The sequence below is a fragment of the Parasteatoda tepidariorum genome, chromosome 3, assembly GCF_043381705.1.
Source record: "Parasteatoda tepidariorum isolate YZ-2023 chromosome 3, CAS_Ptep_4.0, whole genome shotgun sequence".
NCBI classification, from domain to species: Eukaryota; Metazoa; Arthropoda; class Arachnida; order Araneae; family Theridiidae; genus Parasteatoda; species Parasteatoda tepidariorum.
The window spans coordinates 61,491,111-61,513,612 of record NC_092206.1 but is presented as its reverse complement, the minus strand read 5'-3'; the positions used below and the strand labels follow the sequence as shown (position 1 = coordinate 61,513,612).

Sequence of the window (22,502 nt, the reverse complement as noted above, 5' to 3'; positions counted from 1 at the left end):
AAACCATTAGTTTTTCTTCACCAATTTTGAAAATTAATGTTCGGTTGTTTAGAATTCAATTCTAAGCATCAAGTTTTTAGAAAATTGATAAAAGACAATGATAAATTTGAAAGAAAATGTACAAATTCACTTCGTTTGAAAATTTTATATGATCCTTTAAAGTTATATAAAACTTTTCTCATACAATTTAAAAAAAAAAAGAATGGTCAAAACTACCTGACTACGGTAAAGTTTATCGTGTTTCTATTCACCAAAAAGTTCACTAATTTTAACCGAAGCGCTTGGTAATAATTTTGGTAAAATTGGCAGCAAGATATCGTTTTATAATGTGCATCAAAATATGGTAAATTAATTAATATATAGTAATTTTATCATAATACCTTAGAGCATGGTATAAAAAACCGCTTATTTGGTTCTATTTACTTTTCAGTTTGGTAGTTGTGCGGTTATAAGAAGTATAATTTTGGCAACAGAAATTTCCTGTCAATCGTTACTATATATATAAACGAAAAAAATTAACAAATAAAGGGTTTAAATATCTCATAGAAGGTTTTTATTACAAAAACTATGTTTATTATTTTTTTTTCTGTCAAACATATATGTCGTTGCCATACACTACAGTAAATTTTTTTTTCTCCGCGTAGGTTTAGTTGCACGATTGCGTAACTTAATTTTTTTAGCATTCATTGTTGAATACGTTGTCGGATACTATTAATTTCAGTAACAATGAAAAGATCACAGACAGTCAGGGAAAGTGATAATAATCGAGGACACACAAACAAGCGCATTTCTGGACATCACAGTGTCCAGTTACCATAGCACCAGGGCGTGGTGGTCATCAGATCAGTATCAATAAATCAATAAAGAAACTGGACTCGCAATGCATGACAATATAGAAAAAGGGGTGGAGCTGATACCTAGATGACGTGACGGCCAATACGCTGAACACATACAAATCAGCCTCACTAAAGAAAACTCGCTTCCGTTTGACCAGGGTCCATTTCTATCGATGCTCTTGCAAGTGGCCAAGTTATCGAGACGGAAACCAGTGAATTATTCCATGCGTGATTAGGTTAGCCCCGTTTCTTTCCGCTTTTATTACTTGAATTTCTCTATTTTTGTTTCGCTTTTTCTCTGGAGTAGTTCGGAGGTAAGGCCGTCAGACAGGGGGGAAATGATTTACCGCATAATGTTTAGCAATATTGGATCCTGATCTGTCATCATAACGATTTCGTTCGTTAATTCGAAATCTCAATTGTTTGATGTGATTAAATATTCAAGTTTAAATTAAACTATTTCAATTTTTTGAAGGATTTGAACTATGTGTGGAAGTAAAAACTGCATGCAATCGGTGAATGTAAATAATTTTAATTATTCAATTCTATGAAGTATTAACAAAATGCAAAAGATATAGAAGAATTTAACTGTCGCAGATTCGTAACAGATACTTCTGATTTTGAATAAAAAATTTTAATAAGAATATTTTTATTTAAACAAAATAGTTAAATACAAATCATGAATTTTAACGAATTATGAGCTTTAGGAATAAGTGCGTATATTTACTACGAAGAGTGCCTGATTTATCATAAGACATGAGAGGCCAGGACCTAGGACCCCCACATTTTTGCCCTCTCCCCCTATTGTTACAAGTAACTTCTTTTTGGCCTTTTTAGCGTTTTCCTTAAGAATTGTCTATTAGAAACAAAAGTCTATTAGTTAATAAAATTTCTAATAAATATAAGCTAAAATTTACAACAGATTGTAATTTGTTCTTATTATAAATAATTTAAAGGCAATTCATAAATGAACAATAAAGTTATGACCAAGGGGCCCCTGATAGTTTTGTACCAAGGGCCCCCACATTTCTAGATCATGCCCTGATTACGTATGATCCATAAATATATCAAATGGTTTTATGAAATATATCCTCAAATAAAACTGTCTTTTGGTCAATAATTACTGCAGCGCGATAGATTGCTGTTAAGTCTATAACACCTTCCTAGACTACAACTTATAGACTATAACTAATTAATCGTTTTTTTTCTTGATCCAAGTGCGTTGAAATTTACGGACCAAGTTAAAATTATTAATACCTCAAAGTCAATCTTTTTTTCCTTCAAAAGGGTTGCAAAACTAACTGTTGTAAAAATGAAAAGAAATGAAAAACGTTTGGAGAAATCATTCTTTTTTAATTTTGAAAATTATTATTCAGTGTTTTAGAAATCAATTGAATGATGATGAATATGATGAATTGCGCTTTGCAAAATGATTGTGTGCGTGCATAAAGACAATTGATAAATTCAAACGAAAAATAAAAGAATGTAATGATATTGAACTACTGCAATTTTTCTGAGATTGAGAACTGAGAAAACTATTTGTAATGCCTATGAGAGCAATTTTGTGTAGGAGTAGAGCATATTGACCGCATTATTTAAAAAAAGTTTACTAAATCAACTAATTTCAATGACAATAGAATTCCATTTACAAAAGAAAGAACACGAGTTCATAATTCCTTGTGTGGGCGAGTGTCTGACGAACGAATGAATATCCAAGGCGAAAAAATAACTTTCATTTTTTCTCCTAAAATAATATCATTGAAAGTATTTCGTATAAATTAACGAAGTCTTATTTTAGTATATTGAACTAACAATTTTTTTTCTTTTTTGGAGATTGAATTTTGAAATAAAAATGTGGCAACGCAAAATAAATATGCGTAAAAAGAGATTTGAAAAAACTTTTAAAGGAATTGGAGTATTTAAATTTCAGTCTTTACAGAATAAAAAGTTTCCAATCACATTTTTTTAATGAATTTTAAACTATTTGGCTTGAATAAGATGTAAATTGATTAATAGTTATAAACTACAGATAGTGTTTTATTTTATATATTTTGGATACGATCCCTTATCTAGTTCATGAATCATGATAGTGCCTATAAATCTAAGTATTTACTCAATATACTAGTTTAAAAAAGAATGCTATAGCATGTTATTATAAATTTATATTTTAATCATATTTTATTGTAAAATAATGTTACAATCATATTTTAAAATTACAAGTGGTGGTAAGTTGAATCATATTTTTGGATGGATTTATGTTCAAAATTATTGCAAAAAATTTAAAAATTCAATAAAATGTCTATTTAAACAAAATGAGAAGTTTTTTCCAATCTTTATACTTAAGAAAAATGGAAGGAAGTCTTTAGTTCTAATTCTTGTATAAGTTTCAAGAATTGAAAATAATGAACAAATCACTAATTTCTGAGATCTTGAAAATTGACTTTGAGAAAATTGACTTAAGGTCTTGAAAATTGACGTTGAACCACAATAAGTAAACAATTGCTGCAGAATTCATAAAGTGTTGAATTGAAAGCTATTTTCATTCAGATTGAACGAGATTTGATTGTTTCATTCAGATTTTCATTGATTGATTGATAGTATTTCGTAATTAAGTTTAAGAAGCACAATAATATGTTTCATCATATTACCATATTAAGATTGCTCTGAATTTGGATGACATTGAAAGGTGTTGTGGCTCATCATATTAAGTATAAACCGTTTCAGTTCTCTTTTCTTGTTTGTAGTAATTAAAATAAACAGTTTTAGTTTTAAAAATGTTCGATAACATTTTTGAACGACAAAAGTGAACGCGCATGCATTAATGAAATTTTGTATTGAAAGTTAACTTTCTTAGGTTCTTTTGCTTTTCTCGCACACTGTTAGGAATTTCTGAAAAAAAAATGGTTAAACAACAATTTATTCAATTGTTATTTCACCGTATTCAAATGAAACAGTCAAATAACCAGAAAAAGATCGTATTCAAACTGTTAACTGCGAGAAAAATCGTATATTGACAGTTTTTTTTATTTTTTTATTTTTAAATCTAATACTGTTAAACAACCAGAATTTTATCTGTGCGAACTAGGCCCACTTTATAAAGCCTCTTCGTTTAACATAACCATCCGGCATACATTATAGCTGAAAGGGCTAATCTCATAAGCAGATGAACGGGGGGGGGGTTTGAATTCCAGCGTTCACAGTGCAGTTTTTAGTCCATTCCATAACCACGTGAAGAGTTTTCTATGTCCTGCACTCCCCAATCGGTAACCCTGAACTGTTAGAATACGAAATTCTCATTCACACATTGATAGTTGCACGTCAGAGTTGCTTAACTCAAAAAGTTTCAGTATTTTTCATCTCTTACGATAGATGGCATTACCAGGTAAGCTAATTAAACCACGTTCCACCATTCTTTTGACAAAACGCTGCTCAACTTATTCCAATGTCCATTACTTAACGAAAAGTCTAATATAACCTAACTCTAATCTCAAGTTAAATTTCATTTTCACGGTTTTGGTATTATGCTAGTTGTAAATGGTTGCATAAACTTACAGTTTTGTATTTATGGCTTTTTAAACCATACCAGTTGTTAACGGTTCCAAAACTGTAAAGGTAAAAAATGTTCTTAGTCGTAAAACTTCAAGGCTAATTGGACAGAAAGTCTGCTGCCGGTTATTTTACCGTAACTTTAGAAACCATAAAGTAATTTTTACGAGGTATTTTAAAATTCCAACAGTGTACTAATTAAAGATATTCAAGACAATGAAATACTGTGAAGTGCTGAAATTGCTTTCAGGCAAAAGTAATGCTTCACCACGGAAGTTAAAACATTGTATCTAAACTATAGATAGCTTTTTCTTTTGACATTCATGTCTAATTCGCACAGATAGAGTACAAATCATAAATTAAATGACTCTTCTTTAATGTCTAAAATGTATTATAATAGCCAGATTTCATGCCTTTTAGCAATCGAGGCATTAACCTCAACGTATGTGATTGACCTTCGATATGCGAGTCGAACTCCACCGAAAAAAGATGGAAGACTTTGCTTAAAGTAATCCTTGATAGTGAATATATATATGAAAAAAACGGTGCACAACTACAAAAAGGTTCATGCCCTTGCTCCAGATAAGGATTTTTTAAAACACGCCGACACACACAATCTTGTCCGGCATACTGGCACGTCTTCTTCTATTCCTAGTACGGTGCATTCTATCTTCTCGTTCCATACCCTCCTCACCAATCTACTTCGCCTTTTTTTTTTTGCTACAAGTTAACCTTCCACACTTTTTGTTTGTTGTTGTAGCTCACCCTCCCTTTAGGAATTAAATCTTTTGGGGGAAGTTTTGACATTTGTATGCGGTGACAGTCCTGTCGCACAAGATCCTGGGATGCTTATCTATCAATCGTTTCTCGCAGATCCCTTCTTCATGAAACACAAAGAATGAAATGAAATAAAATAGAACTATCCCAGACACTCGTTTCCCCTCGGGGCATTTGTGGAAAAGACGTAATTCGAAGATTGGCTACTTGTTTTCTATTATGTATTTCTTTACTTTTATTTTTATCTTTCGTTTTTGCATAATGGTAGCGCATTTTTTGCTCAGAAGTAACAGATGGAAAATGTCACCAGTTTGTTACTATTCATCAACTCGTTGAAATCAGTCTTAGAACTTAGATTTGTGGTGCATCATATATCTGACAGCAAATGTCATGTAAAGGATATAATTTTTTTAAAAGAATGACAATGATCTAAAAAGTTTTTTTCCTTTTTCATTCTTATTTAGAAGAAAAGTTTTTAAGAAAATTTAAGATTAAGCTGATTACAAATCGAAAAAGGTCAATAATAATCAGGAAAGAAAAATGCAGAACCAATAAGTATGTAGTAAATTTTGTTATCGAACTCGCTGAAATCAGTTTCAGGCCTGCTCGTGCTGCATAATTTATCCGACAACGATTGTCAAATAAGAGATTGATTTGCAAAAAAAATCAAAAAAATCTGAGAAGTTTTTTTTAAAAATTCTATTTAAAAAAAAAACATGGCTTTAACTAAGCTGATTATTAACTAGAATAGATTAATAATATATAGGCAATAAATATGTTGTATCAATAAATATGTAGAAAAGTTTTTCATAAGATGAAGCATTTATCAGTTTAATATAGATTCAATAAACAGAAATCCATCTTTAAACCATGAAATCAATCATATAGAGCTAGAAACTTTGAAGTTTATTCACTGTAAAGAATTTCAGATCAAATTGCGGTTCTAAGTACCGTCGTTTCGGTAACATCATCCGTAATATCAATTTTACTGTAAAAACAATTTATACTGTAAAGTATTATACCGTAATTAAGAGTGATTCAGTTTCTTTTACGGTATATTAGATTTTTTGTTCCGTAATATGTTCCGGTAAAAACTAATTTTATGGAAAAAGTACCGCTGCCCTAAGTTTCGGTACTTTTTACACCGTAATTTGATCAAGAATATCTTACGGTGTTTAATTTTACTTCAACCTTGATGCAGTGTTAAATTAAATTATATGTCTTTCAAACTTGATTATATAATACTGTGGTTCGACTTGGGTAAAATAGTTCAATATAATAACTTATTGAAATTACTTCAAATTTAAGCAGTATTGCTTCATGGTAACAATATTATGTTTCGAACAAATGTTTTAGAGAATTTAGGATTTTTCGGTTCGCATCATTTATCCAGATTAGATTAGACTTATATCAAAGATGCCTTTTTTTTAAAAGAAAATAATAAGGATTTTTTTTGTACTGTTAAAAAAATAAAACATGCTAATTTTTAAACATGTCAATTTAAAAACAATGAAAGAAATTTTGTCCTTGTGCAAATAATTTACTGTTTAAATATAGAATCAATAAACTAATTTAAAATGTCTAGATCAGTGATTCTCAACCACTGTGCCGCGGCACTTTTGTGTGCCGCCAAATTCTTAAAATGTGCCGCTAAATATTGGAAATGATACAATAAAAATTAAAATGCTTTTTTTATTACGAGTGAAGTTTAAATTAAAGAAAAGTATATATATATATATATATATATAATATTATATATACATACATAATATTATGTATGCATCTATATACTTTTAACAATTTTTCCAGGCTTTAACCGCCTGAACATCTTTGTCGCTATTGTCTTGTCTCTGACAATCTTAAAACAAGTTAAAATAAGAAGGAAGCGTTTAAATTGTCTCTTTGGCAATTTAAAAAAATGTTGAAATAAGTAGAAAATTTAATGACTATTAAAATTCTTAATTAACAAAAGAAAGAAAGAAAGCTAAATATTAACTTTCAAACGGAATTAAAAGCTAATCATTAAAGTAAGCTATGCAATTCATAGTTATAAAAACAAATTAACAAAGGATAACTAACAAAAAATAAGCTAACGATTAATAATTAGCAAAAAAACTAGTTAACAAGAAATCACAAAAAATAGCATTGTAAAAAAACTAACAGTTAATAACTATAGAAAACAAGCTAACAATTAATAACTAGCAAAAAAAATAATTGTTACTAACTAATAAAAAATTAGTCGATGGAAATAATTAATCCCTTAATAAACGTGCTTTTGTAGTACATATTATTTTGTTTCACATTCAAAATTATTATCACAGACTATTAACACAGTGTATTATAGGTAAGTAAACAAGTTTTAAACTAATTTTTTTTTGTGTGCCGTCAAATTTCGAAATCGTTAAAAGTGTGCCGCCACAAAGAAAAGGTTGAGAATCACTGGTCTAGATGCATAAAAAAAAGAACTTATCCACTCAAGTAAATTTCCAGAAAGGTTTTGAAAGTTTTTGTTTAGTTTTAATATCTATGCATATAATCAATTTCGTCTGCGATTTGATTTTTTTTCCTCGTTTTTTGAGGGGAAAAAGGCAGGAAAGAATTTTGATCCATTTCGGCCGATTAAAAAAAGAGAAAAGAATTTTAACATCACTTCAAAGTCCGTGATCCCAGAACATCAATCCAAATTACAAAAAAATCAAAAAGCGAAATGAGATCAAAAGAAGTAAATAAAACTAGCCACCAGGAAAACCGGAAAAACACATTAAAATACTCCTTTTCCCTATCCTGATCCTGTATCCCAGAAGCACAGTGGCGGAAAAACTAAAAAATATATATAAATTCTTCGCTCTCTATACCAAAGATATCAAGTTAAGTAACTGGGACCGAATTCACTCCATCGAATCCGAACAACAGTACACGAGGAAAAAATATATATATAATGCAGTTAGCGAACGACTTTCGAAGACCCGTCGAACTGAGTTTGTATCAGCAGTCGTAAATCGCTAAGGTCGAGTCCCAAACATTGGCCTCGCCGAATTTATGATCGGGGCTGTGAGTCTGGGGCGCAGTGTTTTATATGTGGCCCTGGCTAAGTGGATAGAGTCATTCGGAATCGTGCAAATTTTTTTGTGGACTCACTCCTCCTCTACGACTCCCTACGGAGATTGGATGGCCTCCATTGAAGAGTTTTGTGAAGAATTTGTTGTTGGTGAGGATCATGGGTTGCCAGTGATACCATTAAGGGTCAGGTGCCACTGAATTTTTTTATGATCCCTTTTCCACATATTTATTATTTTGTACTCCTTCTCACGACTTGATCTGAAACTATAATTTCTTCTTTTTGCTTACCATTGATTTCACCATTATGATATTAGTTTATTTCCCCCCTCCCTCTTTAATATGAATTATGATGCTGAAATATAGATTGTTTTTGAAAACAAAAACAGTTCAAGTAGAAGGGTTTTTAACTCCAATACGGAAATTCACCTAATATTTTAATTTTAAACTTTCACTCAGAAAAAATGCATGTTCAAAACTACTAGGGTATGGGAAAATTTGTTTTATTTCTGGTTCTATGGGAACACCAAAAAGCACGGTAACAGTAAACTGCAACACTTTGGTAATCTTTTGGAAAATAAATGTAAAAAATCTGTTTTTTTTCCACCATGTTTGGTAGAACGAGTGGTAAAATTTGTTAGAATTCATCATGATACCTTAGAGCAGTGTTCCCCAACCTTTTTATCGCCGTGGACCTGTCAACGTTTGATAATTTTACCGCGGCCAGCTGGGGGGGGTGACGTTGATTGTTTATATTTTAGATTATTTTGATTTATTAATTTTAATTTAATTGTATTTAAATATGCCTCCAAAATAAAATACAGTTACACCAAAAAATAAATATAAAGTGATTTAATATTTTAACTTACTAGAAAGTTAAATCAATGAGAACCCTGAACTTGTTTCTTTGCAATGAGACGGTTCCATCTGGAGTAAATCGGAGACAATGATACATTACAAACATTAAAAAATTTATGTCACTACCTTCGGGGGCCCCTTTTTTTAAATAAATAAAATTTTAATGGAACACAGATATTTTTAATTTGGGGTATAAACCTAGGAATTCAAATTCAGTTTCAATGAAATGCCTGGCCCGGTACCATTTGATCCATGGACCGGTACCGGTCCGCGAACCGGGGGTTGGGGAACACTGCCTTCGAGCATGGCATAAAAACCATTTATTCGGTATGTTTTACTTTTCAGTTTTGCTCCCTTCTACTAATTATGTGATAAATATTTAAAATTAATATAAAATCTATATGAAATTTTTTTTTGTTAAATTTTTTATTTATTTATTATTTTTTTATTTCAACTATTTATTTATTTTAATTTTCTGTTAAAAAAAGTGTGAAATTTCTAACTCAAAAAACATTCAGAATAAGAAAGATATGCTATTTATGTAAACAATAGTAACAAAAAAGCATTATCAAAGATTTATTTATTATTCTTTAGATATTTTTCTTCAATAGTTTTACATATTTTGATTTTATTTAACACGTAGTAGCATAATATATCACCACTTATAAGCTCTGTAAAATTTGAAAGATGATTTAAACATACTCATGAATAAGACTGGATATAAAAGAATGCCGATTGAATCAATAGAATTAAATTACTATTATTCAAAATCGAAAAAAGCTTGTAGGTATTTAATCGTTTTTATTAAACGACATAGTTTCTGAACACTGATTTATTTTTCTGACTAGCTTGTTGCCACAAATCTAAAACGAAAACAAAATATTTCTCAAAAAAGGGAAAAAAGAGTACATAATTTTTAATGATCTTTATTAAGTTATGTAAAATTTGAAATCTAATTTTAGCATACCAAATATAAAAGCATGAAGAATGAATTAATAAAACTAAAACAAGCTCTTTTCTACGAGTCAAAATTGCTATAAGCTCCAAGGTACAAAACTAATCACTTTTTAAAAGGACATAATTTATGAAGAACGATTTCCAAGTTATGACATTCAGCTGACAAGCTTGATACCACAAATCTGAAACCAAAACTAAACGTTTGCTGCAAAAAAGGGGGAGATCCATCTGCTTTCATCATCAATTCTGGAGGATTTGTTATTCCACTTTTAGAGTCCATAACCCCACCCTCAAAAAAGCGAGAGCATTTGTTCACATCCGCTTGTAGAGAGAGAGTAGTTGACCCACCTGACACTTTACCTTTTGTGTGCGTCAGGTAAATCCGCTGAGTCATTAGTGTGTCATAGAGGAATGTCGCCCCCCTTCTCTTATTGTCGATGGCTAAGTGCCTCCGATGAAGAAATCTCTTGTTGAATGTACTTTTCAATAAGCTGGTTGTGGTCAGCACTGAAAAGAACAAGCCGCGCTCATCTGTCTTCCAGTCGTCAGAATTTTTTGTACTTTTTCAACATAAGATTATGGGCTAGCCGACTAATTTTGTCCCTGGATTTTTAAAAAAATCAATCCAAGAAATCTTCTGAAATTTTCTTTGTACATTAATTCGATGGAAAAAAGAAATTTTTTTAAAAAATTGCTTTGATTTAATTTTGTGGATTGATCAGTCTTACGTGATAAAACGCTTAATTCAGAACTCAAAATATTCCTAAGACTGAATTTTGACCGATATTAGGATGCACTACTAAAGCTTACTACGTTGGGCATAAATAGCTTACTACTTACTCTATAACCATATTTCCCAGATTGTTGCTACCCTCTATATTTTGAAAGTCAAGAATCCGAATCCAGCAACAACAAAAAAAGTTTGCTTATTCGGAGAAAGTATGTTTTTGCGTCTGATTTCATAACTTAAAATATCGTCTAATTTATTAGCATATTTGAGGTCACCCTCTCAAACCATTAAGATTGAGTCCTAGAGCGTGAAATCAGATCATTGGATCAAAAGTTATTCAGAGTGATCAATTTATTTTTTCCGTGGACACGGTACATCGAGTTCTTCACTTAGTAATATGTTCGATAAAAAATGTATTTTACAGTAAAAAGTACTGACACCCTGAGTGCTGGTACTTTTTACCATAGTTATATCCGGAATTTTTTAAAGTGCAGCTATATAATATCTAGGTAGCTTATGTCTTAAGTCACTAATTACCAATTAACTTATATCATAACTTACTACTTAAATTTAACTTATTACTTAGCTTAATTAATAGCTCACCAATGTCCAAACAAGTCTTATAAATAAAAATTTAAAACAAATATGAATATGATTTCAAATTAATTTAAAGCAAAAGAATAGAGAGGAGCAGAGCTACCTACATTGGGTTCTTAACATGAACCATAAAATTGCAATTCGCGATCGCAACGCTCGAGTACGCCGTCTAGCGGGAGCCTATAAATATCGGACATTAATTTATCACGTTTTCATTTAGTTCCATCAAAGTCATTGACTGAATCAGACGCCATTTTTAGCAGCAAATAAGAAACAAAATCTGACTTGAAAAAAATCTCGAGAATATTAGTAAATCTTTCAGGAACAGAACACGCCAAACATTTGAAGAACACGCCAAACATTTGAAGAAATTTCTATTATCAACAAACTTGCAACTGATGACTTCCGATTTCGGATACTGTTACAGATGTGTGTATTAAGGTAAAATGCATTTCTTCTGTCTTCAATTCATTACGAATTAAAGTGAAGTCAACATTGCTTTCGTCATTCCAGTGAATAAATATGAATTCAGAACATACAGAATTGTAATAGTTATAGCATATTCTTCTTCGTTATAGAATAGTATATATTTCTGTATCCATATAATTCGGAAAACAACAATAAAAAATTATCCAAGTTACTTGAAATAGTGCCATTTGTGCTGATTCTTAATTAATTTTAATCGTTTTCTTGGTAAGTATTTTTTAGTTTTGAAAGAATAAGTTCAACTAGAATTCAGCTATTCTGTTTTTAGCTACATATTCAAATTCATATCAATTATAAAATTTTGCTGTGTAGTATGTTATCTAAAAGTAATGAAGGTATAAACTATGTATCTATTATTTGAGAATAAAGTTTTCAAACAAGGAACTTATCATTTTGGAATTCTCCGGGAATCATAAATCAGGTAAGTGCAATGATTTTTACAATAAAAAATTTGCTTGTAAATATTTTTTTTTCATTTGATGATGGTTCTCTACAGAATGGTTTTTTACGTCTGATTAAGAACTATAAGAATAATAAAAAAAGAAACAATATGAAAGTTTTTATTTCAATGTTAAGAATTCTTAAAATCGTTTTTTTTATCCTAAGAATTCTTTATTTTCCGTTTTTTAGTTTATAATTTTTTGATAAAAATTGTTCTCAAAATACTTTTTATGAAAAATTAAATGGTATAACATTATGTGTTTATGTATACTTCTTGTATATTCCAATGTTTGAAGTAATATGATTCAGAAAAGTATGGAATAAAAATTCGGTACTTACGTATTAACGCCACCGCCGCTACAGATTTGGCGGTTTTTAAGTGCCGCCAATCTACACTTAAAATTTTTGCGACAATTCATAAAATAAAACACTTTATTTAAAATCAAAATAGTCAATCGGATTTCGGTGGAAAATGAGCCGATATAGAGTTTAGCATAGATTCAAAACAATCATATCGCCATATGAACTCTGATAAATAAGATTCCAAATGAAATAACATTTCCAAAACGTACGTTTACCAAGATAAAGTTTTATGTTGTGGGAATTGGTACATTTTCGTTTTTTCGGTAAAATATTTCCCTCCTGAAAAAATAAAATTGCATCTTGTTTTGTTTTTGGCAAATCCCAAAGACGAATTTTCGTAGCACTAAAAATGGCGACAAAAAAGAATTGTTTTTTTTTTTTTTTTTTTTTGTTTCGTCAGCATTCTTTATTTTACGTTTCTTAGTTTCTAAATAATGATTTTTATTGAAACTTGAAATTTTTTGATAAAAATTGTTGTCAAAAAACTTTGTTTACAAAATTAAATTTCATAAAATTATGAGGCTTATGTATACTTTTTGTTCATTTTAATTTTTGAAGTAATATGATTCTTAAAACTATAGAATGTAAAGTTTAAATGGGCCTTTCATGTTATATCATTAAATTTAGTAATACTATTTCTCGGGCATTAGGTTTTAACTCTTATAAGAATATACATATTTTTTTCTGTTAATGTACAAATATTTTTCCGATGTGTTTTGGATATTCCTTCTCTAATAAAAAGAGATACCATTTTGTTTTCGGTTGTACAAGAAAGAAGATCAAGCATTTTTCTTTTTTAAATTTAATAAGCCACATTAAAGAAGGAACGTTGCAATGCTACGTGCTGCATTAACGACGTCTCTAGAGTAACTGAATGACTATTCATATAGAAATCGCAGGTAAGCGTCTCATACAACAACGCCCCCTATAGTTCGTTGCGATCGCGAATACAATGCTCCAAAAACACTAAATTCTTTTACACTTTTCTTACAACCACAAAAAAAAAAAAAAAAAAAAAAAAAAAAAAAANACGCAAAAATTAAAAAAAAAAAAAAAAATCATTTAAAAAAAAAAAGAAAAATTGTGAGCATTATCAGCAAAACGGTTAAAAACTGGCTTTAGTGCCATTTTCAATTTTAAATAATATGTATTTTTAACTTTATTTAAAAACTTTGGAATATAATTTTGTTTTGAGGTGCATAATTAAATAATATTTTAATAAAGGTAATTCAAAAATGCCAAAAGAGTGGCCTAATAGACATAGTCTACAATAGTTTTGTGCTTTAATTTCCACCAATCACATTTTTGTAATTATATTGTTTTATTTGCTAACTAATCAGTTAATATCCATCTGGCATTTTGTTTTTTAAATAATTCAATAACAATTAACACTAAATTTATAGCAATTCTTAAATATGACAAAAGTTATAAAGCATCAAAAATTTTACTAAGGACTAAATCCCTTATTTGCTAACCAATAAGTTAATATCCGCCTGGCACTTTGTTTTTTAAATAATTCAATAAAAATTAACACTAAATTTCTAGCAATTCTTAAATATGACAAAAGTTATAAAGCATCAAAAAATTCTGTTAAGAAATAAATCCCTTCATAATTAAAACGTTTGTACAAACTAAACCTTTATTGTTCCTTCGGGAAGACCAAAAAGTTTAAAAATTTAGAACACACTTGACAACAATAATAAAAAGCAAATAATAAATATTTTACCTGAAGTTACATTGAAAAACAAAAGGTTTATAAAAAGTTTTAGTCGGTAAGTTTAGAATAAAAATATACTTTCATTAAAAAACAAAATGTTTAGAAAAAGTTTTAGTCGTTAAGTTTAGGATAGAAATATACTTTCATTAAAAAAGCAAATAACAAAAAGCTTTAGTTGTTAAGTTTAGAATAAAAATGTACTTTCAGATTGACGATGAAAATATTCTTTTAAAAGAAAGAAAATCTTACTTTCGCTGCAACTAACTACGAAAGCAGTAGATGATCTGAATGAGAAAAATATTTCAAGTATTTTCCTAAACTATACAAAAAATTCTCACGTTAATTATTAATATTCAACAAAGAGTTCTCAAATCGGAGCTTTTTTTTTAACAGTTATAATTCCTATTTGTAAATATTTATGTAACAATATGCAGGTAAAGCTGTTTTTCACTATGGTGAAATTTTTATTTTATTGTAACTTCAAAAAAATTCTTGCAGATCAATATTTGCTTCATTGTTATGAAACATTTTAGCAGATAGTCTTTAGTATGTTTTGTTTGATTTAAAGGGCAATTTATGGGCGCAATACATTGACTTAATTTCTCAAGTTTTCATAAAATATGATTGAAATGTTTTATTTCTTTTTTGGAGAAATGTTTTTTTTTTGACAAAATAAATATTTAACTCGTTTTTTGCTTATTATGTGCTTATTAATACCATTTAACTCTATTAAAATGCTTGTAAATACCGTACCTAATTTTAGATATAGCCTTTATTTAATTATTATATTTTAAATTTATAGACAGACTTTTGTTAACCTTTTCACGTAGAAGTTTTATTAAACATATTTTTCATACTTTTTTTCATTATTTTGTGTTAAAATATGAACAAAATAAATTAGAAATATCGCACTGCGTATTTTAATAATTTATGGTTATGAAATACAGCATGAAATGTTGATGCCTTTTTCTGCGTTAAAGGTAAAATCTTCCAAACATGGCTCGCTTTCAACAATAATTTTTCAAAGTTGCACTTATTTGGAATTATTTAGATCTAAGAGAAGCAGTTATTCATCATTGAAATTCGTTTAATTTACAAAACCAGTTTTTGATAAATTTTGGAATATAAATGAAAATTGTTTTTTCGAAACACTTTTTTTTGGATTTTGCATTTTAGTACAAACATAATTCCGATAATCTAACAGATTTTTTTAGTAACTGTAAGGCTGTTTTTTATAATTAAAAAATAACAATATTTTTGTTTGTAATTAGAGCGCCAGGAAAAATATGTACTTAAGGGACACCTGTGTCCCATCTTTGTCAAAGAGTCAATGTTACCAATGTTTTGTTAAAATTTCAAAATGACCAAAAGGAAACGGCACTTTTCGATTGTGTACGTCCACTTTATCCTCATTGCGGATTCATCAAGTAGTAGTCATTAAACTTTTTCTTCTAAGTTTAAACCAACAAAAGGTTAATTCAAGATTTTATCTAAATCGTGAGTTTTCCCGAGTTTTCCCTAAGTTTACAGCCTAGTCGATTTATTAGCCTCAGTCAACAAACGATCGTATCGGTGAAAACTCAATCATATAGGAACATTTTAGGTCCTGATCTGCGCTTCTTATCTCCTAAGACATGTACCTCAGTCTCCACCCCTTATAATCTTCAATGAGGCGTGCAAAGAGTTCAAATATTTACATAGCCACCCACGCATTCTGAAAGCAACAGGTGTAGTCTTCGGCACGTCTTGAATTATTTAAGAGAACGGGTCCACTTAATGACCAGTTCTCGAATTTTGGGTGGTGAATTTAATTGAAGGGCAAGATCGGGAGCGGTACGTACAAACTCGAGCATCGGCACTTGTTTTCAATTATGTTCTACTCGAATACCCTATTCAAAAATAATAACTTGCATCCTGATTAGGCTCTTAACTTGATAGTGGTAAACGAATTTTCAATTAAAGAGATCGAGTGTTTGAAATGCTTTTGTTTAAAATGAATAGCTATAATTTGTTTAGGGAACAATAGCATTAACCTCATAGATATTCAATGATAAACTTTGAATTTAGCTTTACGCTCTAGTGTTTTTCTCTAATGTTTCAGATTTTTCTAGTTTAGTTGGTTAGAAATGTTCAACGGGAAGTTTTTTTTCAAGAAGTGATTAGTGCTTAATTTAGTTAAATCGCAATGAGGTATGCTAATAAGTGGTATTAATTTATAATTTTTTTTGGAGGAGCTATTAGTTTACATAATATTTTGTACAACATTTGTATACTACATTTGTGCAACGTTTGCAACATTTGTATATCTTGCGCAACATTTGGCTATATCTCTGTAGAAAGAAAGCGTTTATTACTCTGCTGTGATATCTTACCATATATGGAGTTCTTTGAAATAGACATGTTGTTGCAAATTTATTGATTTTTCGAAAATTATGAAAGGTTAATTTTTACATGATGTAAGCATATTGTTCAAAAAAAAAAGCATGGAAACTGTCAAATATCTAACGAAATACCCATGGCAACAAAAAACTAAAATTCTAATTACATGAATAAAATGTCTTCCATGGATATATTCAATGTCACCCAACATGACCTTCCAACCTCACTCCCTGGGGGTGGAGTGGGAGGGGGCTTCAAATCTTGAATAGGAACTCTTATTTTTTTGTTGCAGATTTGGATTCTCAAGAAAAAAGTAGCCCGATTTGATTCAAAGGTTTTTGCCTGTTTGTTCACAGATGTCGCTGTAATCACAAAATGAAGATAGGTCACAAATTTGTTTAAATGTAGAAATGCATGTCAGATCGGGGAAAAAATAGACGAATAGGACAGTTTAAAGAAGCCCATCTAATGACATCCAGCTGAACCTCCCCCACACCTACTGAGGATGGGGTTACTCTCATGGGGCTGGGTCTGAGTTTATGAATGGGGTTCAAGTTTGGTGTCATTAGATAAAGCATTTCTAGGCATCAGCTTTTATCACATTTAATTTTTATTCCTATTCCTATCCTGTAACCGTAAAGAAGTCATATATTTAAAATATGATTTCTCAGGAACTATTCAACCGATTTTGTTAAAGCATTGTATTTATAAAATTTATAATATTGATTCATTAAATTAAATTTTTTAAAGTGGTGTAAAAAATTTTAGATCTTACAATATCAGAAATTTTCGATTATGATTAAATAAAATAATAAGGAATAATAAGAAGCTATTTAAAATTATTTTTTACACGGAATTTTCTGCGGACAAATGAACTTTATAATTGTATGCAAAACTTTTTCGATTCATCGAACAAATTCCCTAGATGAAGAAATGCGCATAAGGAAAAATTAACATTAAGGTGAGCAAACTTTGGTCCACTATCCTGACCTCAGTCCAGACTATTGGGACCATATTTCTCAGATTGCTGATACCCCTTATATTTTGAAAATCAAATATCCGAATCCGTCGAACATAAAGGTATGCTTATTAAGAGAAAATATGTTTTTGTGTCTGATTTCATAACTTAAAACATCGTCTGCACTAATTATTTGGTATATTTGAGGTTACCTCCTCTAACCATAAAGGTTGAGTCCTAGTACGTGAAAGATCAAAAGTTATTCAAAATAATTTTAAAAAAATACACATAAAAGCGAAAATAAAATTAAAAAAATAGTATTTACTAACATTTCTCAATTTCTTTAATGTTTACCTTCTATCTTTCAAGAATGAAGACATTTAAGATAATTTAGCTCATGAATTCAGCATTTCATTCAATAAAATAGTTCTTGATTTACTTCGTTTTTAGTTTAACAACGACGTTTTAACATTGAAATCTTCTATTAAATTATGAATATGAAATCAAATTATAAGATATTATTTCAATACATATTTTTTTCTGCACCAAATTAATTATGTTTTCTCTTAAAATATTAACATGTTTATTAAAAATACATGATTTTCAAATTTATAAATGAAATGATTTTTGCGTAAGACAATACGTATACGTAAGATTACCGCGGTGAGGGGACAATTAGAAATTATAAGTTTAAATAGGTTTTCTTTAATGGAAACGAATAAGATTGCTTTTATGGCTTAATACTTGGGATTAAAATATCTCACACATAGAAATATGTATACAAAATATTATTTGAAAAATATGTTGACTAATTTCACGCGCCAACTGAAAAAAAAGTTCGAAAATAGGAAGAAGAAAAAATTGTGGATTTGCCCTATAATTGAATTTAAAGAAACAGCTTGAATTTTATATTCATATATTCATATATTGATGCTAATAATTCATTTAAAAATATTTTCCTATTAAATGATAACCAGCTGTTATAGTTAAAAGAAAGGTTTATTGAAACATTCATAATTAATTTATGAAAAACTTTTTTTAAGATCGTTTAGGATAAAAATCATTTCGTCAAAAAGCATAATCTTATAACGGGAACAAATATAATGACTATTCAGATTAATCTGAATTTTTGAAATATTTATGTTGAATCAACCTTAAAATTTATATTTTGGTATCATTTCATTTAATCACATGAGTCATTTCTTTATCTTTGTATTATCAATCGTCAAGGAATCAAATTAATATTTATTTCCTAGAATCTCGGCCAATACAGATCAATCGCTGTTTATAAATCATACTTTTTTAAGAATAATTTTTATTTTTTTAGCTTATTTATTACTATTTTCTGGAATTAATTTAAAATAGAGTAATAAGTATTCAATAAATGATACCTTTTTAAATTTATTGTTATTTACTGTTTTAAATTTATTATTATTTATTAAGAAATATCTTAGTGTATTATTAGTAGCAAAAAAAAANAAAAAAAAAAAAAAAAAAAAAAAAAAAAAAAAAAAAAAAAAAAAAGAACTGAAAAGTAGAGGTCTTTACATTTACTACTTATTGGTGTTGTATTGGCATAATCAAAAGTAAACATTATAATTATTATAAATAAATAATTTAAAGAAAACCGAAACTAATTTTTTTAGAAAATTATGTTTGATGTTACTTGAAATAGTTACATTTAAAGAAATATAAAAAATTGTATACGTTACTATCCAAAAAATTTTAGTCATTAATATATAGCTACATTTTAAAAAATAATTATGGACTGTAAATGGTTAGTTTATGCAGAGATTATTTTAGGATAAATGAAATATTTAACTGTGGGATTATTTCCTTAAATATCTCCACAGATATGATGAAATACGCTAAAATAAAACTAATAATAATTTCACATTCCTGATTGAATTTCTGGGATACTCCTCAAAATACGGTAACCACATTTCCAGGTTGTGGTTACCGTATTTTAAGGGTATTTTTTTTTTGACGGATACATTAATATTTATATTCATACACTTATATTCATACGTTTATATCAATGCAATATTACTTATAAATGCATTCATATTCATTTTAAATGTTGTGAATGCATTCGTATTAGTTTGAAATGAAAACGAATGTATTTTCGTTTTAAGTCTCAGTATAAAAACAGCATACAGCAATTGTGTGCTTTTGTGTCCAATTTCGTAATTTAAAATATCATCTGCAATAATGAATTTCCTGCTTAAAATCTACTGCTTTGTAACTTGAACCATTAAAACTGCGTCTTAGTCTGTGAAAAGTTTATTATTAAATCAAAAGTTGGTGTTTCTCGTTCATTAATTTCAGCTCACAGTTCACGAAAAAAAATACACCTTCTAAATCAGAACACGAAAAGCAAAAGAGCCATTCAATCTTATTATTTAACCGAAAGTTAATAAAGATGTTAATTTTTTATTTTTCTGCGCATAAGTACATTCAGTCCATACATAAAATGTGCAAAGCAATCAAAAATAAAACGGCAGATGTTTTACATTTTTATTAATAACTTTTATTTCCATTTGATTCAGAAGAGGCTATTTATTACATAAATTGAGCATTTATAATGAAAAACATTTAGAAAATAATAATCAATTGAGACATCTGGAAACATTTAATTGTATTCAATTGAATTCAGAATATAATTGCAAGATAATAAAATATTTGTTACTTTCTTAATAAAAAAAGCTCTGAAATTAATATCTAAACTATTAATATATTATTATCAAAATTAGTTTTGCAAATAATATACATGGAATTAATTCTCACTGCTGCCATTTTAAATTACTGTATACAATAACTTTCGTTCTTTACATATTGACAATCAAAAATAAATTAACAAAAACCAATAAAAGTTCATTTTTAAAAGCATTTATTTATTTTTTTCTGCGGTCTTGCATTCTTTTGCAATCAAATTATCACATTTCTCAAGTTTCAATAACAGCTTTTCTTTTTTCGTTCGTGTCATTTAGAACAATATGGGATTTTAATAAACACGTGCTTATCAAAGATAAGGATTTCATTTATAGAAATAAAATTAATACGTCCGCATTTTTTAATTTTTTATCGTCAAAAATTCTAAACAAGCTTATCACATTCAAAAATAAGAAACAAAGCTGCTGCTCGAATGGGAAAAAATCAGTGTATAATTGGAATAATTCCATTTGTAATTGACAAGAATTTTCGGCAAATTAATTGTCCCTACGGCGACTTGTTTTCAGTGTTTAAATGAGCTAATAAATATCGTACATATTTCGAAAACTTTTCCAATTTTTTGTTACCTTTAGAAATTGCTCCGAGGCTCAAAGGTATTCGAATCTAATTGTAAATGCCACAGTCTTATCAATAGGAATTTCCTTTCCCTTTTCCTTTGCATTTTTGATTAGCAGACGATTAGTTGAATTTCAAGAAGCAAATTAAATGAGTTCGTTTTTTATCTCTCGGTTTCTGTTGCCAAACGAGAATTTTTAATTGTGAATGACGCTTGTTTAAAAGAGTATAATGAAATTCCTTCATTAATCTTTTGCTCGTTAATGAAGCTATTTATCAGGTTCAATTAGAAATAGCATTTCGATTTTCAGACAATTTTTTAAAATTCTTGTCACTTTTTTAGAGTAAGAATTTGTCAAACGTGGTGGTTTCATTTAGTGTTTAATTTCAATAACGGACATTATTTAAGTTTAAAATTCTTATTTTTGCATAATATTTTATAAAACTTTTTTAAACGCAGTATTATGAATTTTATAATTTAAAGAAAACAAAAAGAATTAACAAAGTTACATCACTTTTTTTATATTTACAAATGCTGCTCTTTGAATATTGGAAAATTTAACAGTTATTAATATTTAATTTGAATTAATATCGACAAAAGAACTTATAAATTTCAAGTATCTAACACAAGAAGATAATTGGGTATAATATAAAAAAAACACAACTACTTCCACTTAGTAGGAATAACATTTACCATGACGCAATGCTAAATTCTATGCCACTATCCACATAAATGCCACTATCCACATAAATCAATTATTAATCAAAAATCGAATATCAATTACTTTTCTTTATAATGCAATAAAATCTGGCGAGCAGCTATTTAAGCGATCAAACACTTCGTTTGTTTATTTGTGGCTTGAAGTTAGGCTCGCAGAAAATGCCGTTCATGGGTTAAATTTAGTAGGAATAACACAACCTGTGACGTAGGCTATAGTATACCCAATTGAATGACACGGTCATTGCCTAATAGAAGAGCTTTATATTAATTTAATAGCTATAAAAACAATATTTTTCACATTTTTCTATACTAGATACTGCATAAAAAAACAGATTAAAAATATTAATCAAAGATAGTTGTAATATAAATAGCAGTATATTTTTAAATTTCAGTAATGAGTGAAATATTAAACAATAAATAATGAAATTCATTAACTTAATGGCAGTAGGAAATACATGTATCTTTCTTACTTATTGAAAGTCATGTCATATGATTTACTTATCCAATATGAATAGTTAACTTGATCCATTTGGTACCGCTTGATGTTTGTAATCGGTTAGTACCATAACAACTAAATAGATGAATAGCCAAAATAACATAATGATGAAATAATTAGATAATTAGTGAGACTCAAATAATATATGTTTTCTAAATAATAACTTAAAAATATCAATTTATAATGAATTTATAGTAAATAAATTTAGTAAATTTATGCATTTACAATGGATAAATTAATTTAGTAAATTTATGAACTTACAGTACATAAATTTAGTATGTTATGAACTTACAAA

At 28.7% G+C, this 22,502-nt stretch overlaps 1 protein-coding gene across 2 annotated transcripts in view; it reads left to right on the top strand.

Moving 5' to 3' along the window:
* The window catches only part of LOC107451197 (homeobox protein cut-like 1), a 587,258-nt gene that overhangs the window by 248,794 nt on the left and 315,962 nt on the right, over positions 1-22,502 (top strand). The gene's annotated exons all lie outside the window — the stretch shown is intronic.